The following is a 9,984-nucleotide window of genomic DNA, read 5'->3' as shown; positions in this document are numbered from 1 at the left end:
AGAAGACAAAATAGAGAAATTAGTGATTGTTATGAAGGATCTTACTGCCAAGGTAAGTATTAATGATAAGCCTCATTATAATTGGCAAGATAGACCTCCTAGGTTGCATGACATGCCTTATAATACTACTTGGAAGGATGGCAAGCCTCAAAATGAGAAGCCAAAGAATACTCAGAACCAAGATACCCTAGATCCTTTAAAAGGAGGAAATGTTCATAACATGGAGAATACTCCTTGGTGCATGGCTTGTGATGGGCCACATTCTCCTCATGAGTGTGTTGTAGCTCAATCCCTTGAAGAATCCATGAGACAAGAGGCTGAGCCTGACATAAATATGTTTGAAAATATTATAGAAAGTGATGATGAGTCATTACAAAGTGAACTTAGTGAATGTGATGTGCTGAATAGTAAAAGGTCTTACCAAGGACAGTTGTCACTTGATTGGCATCCCACTATGAATGTGGTAACAATTGAAGATGAAGAAGTTCATCTCAGAAGACCCAGTGATGAAGAAGCAAGAAATCTCACTAAGGCTGCCATAGCCAAAGCCAAGCACAACTACAATTTGAGAAGTACTAAGAAGGATGGGGACCAAGGTGAACCTGGTTCAATGTTTCTAAAAGAGATATCTTAGAAGAAAGCAGCAAGTAAAGATACCCTACCCCAAGAAAGTAAAAAGGGAAATGATAAATTAAAGGATATAGCTAAAACTATGGATGATAAGGCTGCTGGTGATATACAAGGAATTGCTGCAATAAAGAAGGCAAGTCAGCCTAAGATAGAGAAACCTATAGCTACTACTGATTTGAATAATAATTCCACATTTGATATGACTCAGGCTCTCACCCAGATGAAGGTTACTGTCCCATTGATAGAATTATTAAAACTAAAGGAACATAGAGAAGTTGCTCTATCTTTGTTTTCTAAGATACCTGACAGTAACACAACTTTACCTTCTAGTTCAACTAAGGATGAAAAGGATCAGGAGCTACAAACCCTAGAGGTATATGTTGGAACAATTATTACACAAGAACCCTCATAGGTTGATCCTTTCTATGTTACTTTATTAGTAAATAACTGGTTAATTAAAAATTGTATGATAGATTCTGGTGCAGCTGCAAATGTAATGCCTTATGGTGTCATAAAAGAATTAGGATTGTCAGTGAGTATAGTGTATGGGAAATGTTATGCTATGGATAATAGAGAAGTGCCAGTGATAGGTACAATGAAATATGTTGAAGTAAAAATAGAAGCCTTCCCTGAAGCAACATACAAGATGGATGTCATTGTAACTAACACTAAACCTCACTATGGCATGTTGTTGTCTAGATAGTGGGCTGCAACAGTGGGTGGAAATGTTCAGTTGGATCTATCATATGTTACTATCTCTATTAATGAAAGCCATGTTAAATTGTATAGAGAACCACATGCCCCTAGGGTGATTGAGAAAGTAAACCCTAGTATGCTGAATTGTATGATTGATGTAGATCTTGACAATTTTAGAATACAACCAATCTTGCCTCAATTGAAGAATACTGATTCTATTGTGACTGAATTGGAATCCCAACAGCATGATTTGTGGCACATGTATTTTGATGGTGCTTGTTCAAAAGAGGGATCTGGAGTAGGATTTCTCTTTGTATCCCCATCAGGTATAACTTTCAAGTATTCCTTCTTGCTAGCCTTTTAGTGTACAAATAATATTGCTATATATGAAGCCTTGCTATTGGGACTTGAAGTTGTGAAAAGGCATGGCATTCAGTTGTTAAAAGTGTTAGGAGACTCAGAATTGGTTGTTTCTCAAGTTAGAGCTAAGTATGCATCTAAGAATGATAGATTGAAAAGATACAAGCATGCAGTATGGGATGTGATTGAGAATTTTAGTGCATTCTCTATAAATTAGATAGAAAGATCCAAGAATATCATGGTAGATTTCTTAGCAAATGTTGCATTAAAAAATGATGATGCAACACTAACCAGTATATCCATAGTTGAGGTGAAATCTAGGCCTACCATTCCTGACAATGTATATAATTGGCAAGTGTTTGCTGATGATGAAAATATTCTCAGGTTTATACAATGCATTGATGACTATGATGGACAAAAAATTGACTGCAATGCCTTGGTGGACGTAGTTGAAAATAGAGAAACTGTGTTTGGAAATGACTTAGTTCAATTAGAAACTAATCAAATACCTAAAGGGTTGGTAGAACTAGAAGGTATGTTTAGTTACAGTGATAGTCATCTACACCAGCAATCAACCACTAAGTTAGAAGAACTAGAGGAAGTAAACTTGGGGACAAAAATATCCCCTAAGTTGGTATATATTATTAATTTATTAAAGAAATATAAGCATGTCTTTGCTTGGTCTTATGAAGATCTGAAGGCATATAGATAGGATATTTTTCAACATGAAGTCCCTCTGCTTCTAGATGCTAAGCCTTTCAGACAAAAACAAAGACCCATCAACCCCCTGTTAGAATCTAAAATGCCACAAGAACTAACCAAGTTAAGGGAAGGGGGAATTATTAAGCCTATAAGACATTCATCATGGGTCTCAAATTTGGTCCCGGACAGAAAAAAGAATGGGGACATTAGACTCTGTGTGGACTTTAGTAACCTAAATGTTGCTTCCTTGAAAGATAATTACTCTTCTCCTAATATGGAAGCTATGCTGCAAAAAGTGACTAGTTGTGACCTATTGTCTATGATGGATGGGTTCTCAGTGTTGGCATATGCACACTCCAATGAGACATTGTAGGTGATTGAAGGTTTTGTCATGATGGCAACCTTACAATCCTATGACACCAGCAAGGCATTCCACCGGCACAAGCAAGATCAGACTCTACACTGGCACTCAGGTCACTGGCAGTGAAAGGTAGCATACCGGCACAGAGGCCGATAGGATTTTTGTTGTAATATATTTTGTTTATTATTTGTAAAATCATTGTAAGCCGACTTGGCAAGTTGTAAAATGACTCTTATATAAGAGAGATCATTGTAGAACATTTGAAAGAAAGGAAGATGAATGTAATTAGGTGAAATAAGGTAGACCTATTATGTGAATTATAGGTTAACGGTTTATGTAAGAAGAAAAGAAGAAACCAGTATTGGATCTGGAATTATAGATGTTATTTTGAAGTAGTACAAGACATTGGATTTATATAATCCACTTTGTAAGTCATTGAGACTTCCTATTTTCTATTGGAGCAGTGAGCTCTAGGCAGTTGGCCTTCCTACATGTGTAGGCCCCTCTTGTAGCAGTAATATTCTCTTATTGGCTAGTAAGTGAATATTGTGGGTCACAAATCCCACCGAGGTTTTTCCCACACCAGGTTTCCTTGTTAAATCCTTGTGTTAAGGTATCTTTTTCATGTGGTTGTTTTTATCTCTGATTATTGCAATACTTTCTACTTATCAGTACACAGTATTAATATGTTTTTCATGTTTTAAGTTAAGAAATTTAATATACCGGTTAGATACTGATTGATCCCCCCCCCCTCTCAGTATGTGTGGGAATCCTAACAATTGGTATCAGAGCTTGGTCCTCTATTTTGAGAAGCCTAACAACTTGAGGAAGATCTTGACACCGGTAGAGATGGAAAACTTGATGAAGCAACTTGAAGGAGCTCTCTCAGACTATGATGCAGAAAAATTTAAAAATATCAAACTTGAAGATGATCTAAAGGCTGCTCAGGATATTATTCAAGAACTTCAAGAAAATCTTACTATTTCAAGAAACAAGAGAAGAGAACTTTGTGAAAAGATGCAAAATGAGAATGATGAAAAAGAAACTCTTAATGATATGATAAACAAGTTGAAACAAGAGAACATGACAACAAAGAATGAGATGTAGGATATGACTATGAGATTTTGTAAAGAAATTGAAGATAGAAAGAAGAATGAAGAAGATATGACTAGAAGACTAAGTGATGCTGCAAATGAAAACACAAGACTCAGTTATGAAAATGATTTGTGGAAGACAGATCTAATGCACACTCAGAATGACTCAAATGAAATGATGAGATAGAAAGAAATCTTAGAAAGAGAACTAGATACTGCAAATCAACATAAAGAGAAATTCAAGAAAAGCTCATAAGAACTTGGTAACTTGCTGAAGAATCAAAAACCTAAGGTGACACTTGTGGAATTGGCTTTGAAATTGGTGAAAGATCTGGTACTGCAAACACACAGGATCATAGAAAACTGGTAAGACAACCTACTGCTTATTAATTCAATGGAAAATGCTTTAACTGTAACAAGTATGGTCATAGAGCAAATCAATGTAGATCTAGAAATTATCAGAATATCAACACCCCCACTGATCAATGTTCAAAATGCAACAAAGTTGGTCATAACTCTGAGAATTGTAGAATGAATGTGAGATGTTATGTTTGTGGAAGATTTGGACCCCTATCTAATCAATGTAGAACACAAACTAGCATAGGTTATGGGAAATCTATTCAGAAGAATAATGTGACTTTCTATGCATGTAACAAAATTGGGCATATTGCTAAATTTTGTAGAAGTAAAGGATCACCGGCAGACAACAAAGGTCCTAGTTTGAAAGGAATGGAAAAGGTTGAAGAAGTTAAGCAAGAATTTTCAAAACAATGGATTAGGAAATCAAAACTGAATGTGGATAGGAATACTACTCCACTGGTAGAACCAAGCAACACTCCACTGGCAGAATAGAGTAGCACTCCACCGACAGGAGTCTCTTCATCAAATTGAAGAAAATTTCATTGAGGGTTTGGCAATCAATGAGACATATGCTATTATTCCCTCGGTTGATGGTAAGAAGTTGAATTTACTTCTATATCGACAGATATGTTAAATGATTACTTAACCAACAAGCATTAAATGTGGTAGTTGGCAAACTGACATTATAAATTAATGTTTTTGGCTCCATTTCACTTCACTGAGCATTCAAACATTCGAAGAGTGCGAAATTTGTAGAGCTAAGGCATTTCGAACAAAGAGGCAAAGCACTTCAACAATCAATCCTTCCTAAGGTAGAAAAATGTATTTATAATCATGGCATCCTCGTCTGTACCTGAATTCATAGAAAACCCTACTGTAGTCGAGGTAATCAAATGACCTAGGCTTGTATTTCAGCTAGTTCCCAAGATAGCTAAAAAGGATGACAATGTAGGTGCTTTTTCCCAAATTCCCAAAGGAGTTGTTTATGCAGAAGACCCTATAATCTATATCCATTTCCATATAGAAGAATTAGGAGATGAAGAAATCAAGAACATGTACAAATCTATTATCTATGATGATTTCGGTAAAGTAAAACCTGAACACCAAATTATTGAAACCCTAGGATTCACAAAAATTCTCAACATTTTGGATTTCCCCAAGGAAGTTATTAGGATAGTATTGAGTAGAGTACATGGTGCATTCTTTTGGTTAGATTCAATCCATTAAATTACCAAGGAAGCAGTGAAAGCTGTAATAGGGTTATCCTCCACCAGTAGCCGACCAAACAAAACAAAGAAGGTCTCAAATGACCTGGTAATGAACTTAACTGGTGCAACATCCGATAGAAGGTCTCTAAGGGTTAATGATGTGACTGACATAAATGTGAGATTTGCTAGCATGATTTTAGGATACAAAGCAACACATGCAAGTAGACTTAACTCAGTTTCCAGTTTATGCATAAAAAGTGCACATGATATGGTAAAAGAAAATGTGAAAAATGATATATGTGAATGGCTAAAGGATGAATTGATTGACAATTTAGGGAACATCAAGAAGGATAAGAAAGGAACTTTTAGATTTGGTAATTTACTTGTAAGCTTAATGCTACATATAACCAAACAGGTGCCCGGTATAGGCAACAAGAATCTTAGATTTGACATACCAGTAGGTAAACAATTATCAAACTTATTTAACAACATGGGTGAAAACAAAGAAAAGAATATCAATGAGTATTTTCAAGCACTAAAGGCCAGAATGAACAAAAGAATCAAACTATCACACAAAATTGTTAACAAATACAAGGATGATATATGTTTTGTGATTAAAAAGGATGAGATCTAGATGGAAGTAGTTATCCCAAGAACAATTTGGGTTACTGAAATGGGCTATGAGACTCATGACCACATCATTGAAACATATGAAAAAGCTCTTCTGGAAGCATTAAATGAACCTAAGGAAAAAGTATTTGGTAGTGCTGAGACCATTGAAAGCCAAATTCAATCTAAGAAGAGAGTAAAGAAAGTAGAAGCAACTGTGAGAAGAGGTTCAAGGCAAGCTAAGGCTATAAAAGAAGATGTACTGAAACAAACTGGTATCACTGAAGATGAGTTACAGGAACAACAACTAGAAACTCACCTATCACCGGTAGTAACCTCTTTAGAAAGTGACAAGCCAGCCAAATTTAAAAGAGTTGTAAGGAAAAGACAACCTTCACCGGTATCCACACCCTCGCCTAGAAGAACTAGACAAAAACAATAGGCAGTGAGGTCTCCGGTAAAGAAGACAACCCCAAAGAAAAAGATAACACCTAAGAAGAAAAGGACTCAACAAAATATTTCTCCAATTGACAAACTGTTGGATGAAATCACAGAAGAAGGAAATCTCAAGAACATAGAAAAATTATATGATACACTATCAGTAGATGAGAAAGAGCAAGTTGAAAATAGTGTCATTTTACTCTTGGATATCTATAAGAAGTTTTTAATGTAGGTTGTAGATGAACTACCAGATGAATTATTCAAGAGATTGGAAGCAAGAAGACAATGTGTTGTAGAACTTGATAAGAAAATCAAAATTGAAAAATTACTTGCTATCTACCCAGTCAACTTTCCAAAAAAAATAGATTATCTGATTGCAAAGGCAAACCGGTCAGTATTCTCTACTGCACACCGGCATATTGCACTAATGGCAGGAAGAGTAAATGAGGTAACATAAGAAATAGAAGATGGATGGGATATATTCCTTGGGGAGAAGGAAAAGTAGGAAGAATACAGGAACCCCAAACCTATCAAAGTCTATCAAAAGGACAAAGATAAGGGTAAAGGAAAGGTTGGTGGACCTCCTAGTATCAAAATAAAAGATAACTTATCCCCACCACCTCTGATTACTCCACCGGTAACAATAATAGAAGACCAACTGACAGATGAAAGTATGGATGTATCACAAGAGGATACTAATCCTAATCCTGAGGTACTATACACAGTGGATGTTGATACTCAAAAGATCAACATTGTGATAGACATGGACACAACTAGTAAAACTGACATGGCTAGTGAGCCACCGGTAGCTGAAAACACTGACAACACTAAAGGTAAACTAGCAAATGGGAAGACAGAGACACAGATAGAGAAACAAGCAGAGCAACAGGCTCTGGAATAGGAACAGGCTCATGTGGAAACAATGCCACCGGCAACAGGAGAGAAACTAAAACCCTTGCTTAAGAAAATGGAAACATAGACTGACCTACCAAACATCACTACAAGCATGGTTACTTCCTCCACTAGTGGAATTCAGAATGTTGGTTCCTCCTCTGTAGGCTATAAATCAACCAATGTAACTGAAGTTCTTTTAGATTCTTTGAAGAAAATAAATGATTGTAGTTCACAAGCTTATAAAGCTATAGATGACACAATCCCAATTTTGAAGATGATAGCTCCAAAATGCAACATAAATAATAAGGATTCTTTGAGTCAACTTGACACTTTGTCGAAGTATATTATTGGTAACACAGTGACAGTTGAACAAATAAAGGAACAAGCATTCAAAGACAGGTTGGAAATTGAAAAACAAAAATTCTTTGAGAATCAAATAAAGAAGTGTACTAGGGAATTTGACACACTTCTACCGGAACTATGTAACATATTGAAGGAATTTAAAACTCTTTACAAAGATACTTGCAAAACAAACTTTTTAACAGTGGACATAGATAAGAAAATGAGCAAGATACAATAAGAAATAAATAAACTTGCTGAGAATTTTGTTAATTCACCTAATACATTATCAGTTTTTGATCAAAAGATAACTAGTTTTGAGGTAGAATTACTGAAGCTAGAGAGAGAAAAGGACAGAATAATAAACAAGGCTAAAAATCTAAGACTAAGACTGAGTCCAAGACTGGACTATCTAGCATCCTTGAGAAAGGAAATATCTGAGGCATTAGTACAAGGATAGAAAACACTGGCAGAGCATATGCAGCACCTCACCAATACAGTTCTAAGAACAAAGGCAGCAATAAAAGATAGTAAAAAGTTTATGGAAAGCATAAATTTGGTTTTGGCGGATCTTTTTCAAATTGTAGCCACCCAATTACAAGGTTGAGACAGAACTCTATTGACACCTTGACAACCTTTGTCATTGATGCCAAAGGGGGAGTAGTAGTATGAGAAAATAATTTGCAAAAGACTTATCTGTTGAGGGGGAGCTCATATATTTTTGGTACACATTTTTGGATTACAATTTTTGGATACACTTTTGAAATTTTTTCATGAGTGTTGCCGTCAATGCCAAAGGGGGAGATTGTTGGCATATGCACACTCCAATGAGACATTGTAGGTGATTGAAGGTTTTGTCATTGATGGTAACCTTACAATCCTATGACACCGGAAAGGCGTTCCACCAGCACTAGCAAGATTAGACTCTACACTAGCACTCAGGTCACTGGCACCGGTAGTGAAAGGTAGCATACCGGCACAGAGGTCGACAAGATTTTTCTTGTAATATATTTTGTTTATTATTTGTAAAATCATTATAAGCTGACTTGGCAAGTTGTAAAATGACTCTTATATAAGAGAGATCATTGTAGAACATTTGTAAGAAAGGAAGAGGAATGTAATTAGGTGAAATAAGGTAGACCTATTATGCGAATTATAGGTTAAGGGTTTACGTAAGAAGCAGAGCAGAAACCGGTACTAGATCTGGCATTATAGATGTTATTTTGAAGCAGTACAAGACATTGGATTTATATAATCCATTTTGTAAGTCAGTGAGACTTCGTATTTTGTATTTGAGCAGTGAGCTCTAGGAAGTTGGCCTTCCTGCATGTGCAGGCCCCTCTTGTAGCAGTAATATTCTCTTATTGGCCAGTAAGTGAATATTGTGGGTCACAAATCCCATCGAGGTTTTTCCCACACCGAGTTTCCTTGTTAAATCCTTGTGTTATGGTGTTTTTTTAATGTGGTTGTTTTTATCTCTGATTATTGCATTACTTTCTGCTTATCGGTATATAGTATTAATATGTTCTGCGTGTTTTAAGTTAAGAAATTTAATATACTGGTTAGATACTGATTCACCCCCCCCTCTCAGTATCTGTGGGAATCTTAACACTCAGGTTATAACCAGGTGTTAGTAAAAGAATTTGAACAATTCAAAACTTCTTTCACCACCCCTTGGGGAACATATGTGTATGTCAGAATGCCTTTTGGTTTGAAAAATGCTGAAGCTACTTTTCAGAGGGCAATGGATGTAGCTTTCAAGGAATTCATCAATATCATTATGGTAGTATATCAAGATGATTTAACATGCTTCTCCAAAGGGCCAGATTACCATTGTGGACACTTAGAACAAGTTTTCAATAAAGCTCTGGAATTTGGAGTATACTTAAATCCTAAAAAGTGTCATTTTGCTGTTATTGAAGGGAAGCTCCTAGGGCATATTGTCTCCAAAGAAGGGGTAAGAATAGACCCTGAAAGAATTGAGGCTATAAACAATGTGCCTAAGCCAAAAAATGTTAAAGGTATCCAATCATTCTTGGGCAAATTAAATTTTGTTAGAAGATTTATTGCAAATTTTGCATAGATAGTCAAGCCAATTGTTAAACTACTTAAAAAGGATACAAAGTTCTACTGGGATCAAGAGGCTTCAAAGGCTTTTGATGAGATCAAAAAGGCTATTCAGGAGGCACCAGTCTTGAAGTCCCCTGACTACAGTAAGCCTTTCTCTTTGTTTTCTTTTGCTTCATATCGCACAGTGCCTGCAGTTCTTTTACAAAAGGATAATGAAGGA

The sequence above is a fragment of the Cryptomeria japonica genome, chromosome 10 (genome assembly GCF_030272615.1).
Source record: "Cryptomeria japonica chromosome 10, Sugi_1.0, whole genome shotgun sequence".
NCBI classification, from domain to species: domain Eukaryota; kingdom Viridiplantae; phylum Streptophyta; class Pinopsida; order Cupressales; family Cupressaceae; genus Cryptomeria; species Cryptomeria japonica.
This window is presented reverse-complemented; position numbering follows the sequence as displayed.